This window comes from Lemur catta, chromosome 12 (assembly GCF_020740605.2).
Source record: "Lemur catta isolate mLemCat1 chromosome 12, mLemCat1.pri, whole genome shotgun sequence".
NCBI lineage: Eukaryota > Metazoa > Chordata > Mammalia > Primates > Lemuridae > Lemur > Lemur catta.
Window position 1 is genome coordinate 9,051,218 of NC_059139.1, and position 788 is coordinate 9,052,005.

Below are 788 nucleotides of genomic sequence, written 5' to 3' on the forward strand. Positions count from 1 at the left end.
TTGAGATGATAGAAGGTTCTGAGAGGAGGAGGTGGTTCTAGGGAGAGGCACTTTCAGGGATGATGGCAAACGACACAGATCTGGCTGATTTCAGAGACCAGGGCTACGCCTGGGCTAATATAGTCTTTTGTAGTTCCCGGATCTGTGCCATCTTAGGCAAAATTGTGACCTAGACATTTTTTCTTTGATGTTCCCTTCCTGCTAAAAATCCTTTGTTCCCAGAGGGGTGTATGTTGTTCAGGCTCCCAAAGCTAAAGCAGACTTCCTTGGGTCTGGCCTGGGTCAGAGCTTCCCAGCCACCCTGGTCTACCATCAATACTTAATGTCTCATGGCTTCTTTGCCTTTTGGCTAAGATCAAGTGTAGTATCTGTTCTTGTTAGTTTAATACCTAACATCACCCGTGCCCTGGGACTACTCACAAAAGACCTCTTTTTGGCTTCCCTATTAATATTATGGATTAATTTCTGCAGTGAGAAATTGTTGGGCAGAACAAGATAGCTGGCTCAGCCAGCTCTCACATCCTTCACACGGCCATACTCCTAAACTTAACCTTCTGAGGATGCAGTGAGCTCTGTGATAGGACCCTTGAGTGAGATGACGGGCTGGTGGGGAAGACACTTGACCTGGAGGAGCTTGTAATTTCCTTAGATCTTGTCTGCTCTGACCATGGCCAGAAGTGATGTCACCATTGATGGAATTGACTAACCTGCTTCCGGAAATAATTCAATTTCTTTCTTTTCCTAAAAATTTTAAAGTAAACCTCAGTCTAAAACCCCCAGCCAAACTG

The 788-nt window shown here is 45.2% G+C and overlaps 1 non-coding gene across 1 annotated transcript; it reads left to right on the forward strand.

Annotated features, from left to right (window-relative positions):
- Positions 1 to 329: 329 nt before the first annotated feature.
- Positions 330 to 517, forward strand: LOC123648771. The gene has a single exon (XR_006738778.1). It is a non-coding gene; the product is annotated as a U2 spliceosomal RNA (small nuclear RNA).
- The last annotated feature ends 271 nt before the right edge of the window (positions 518 to 788 follow it).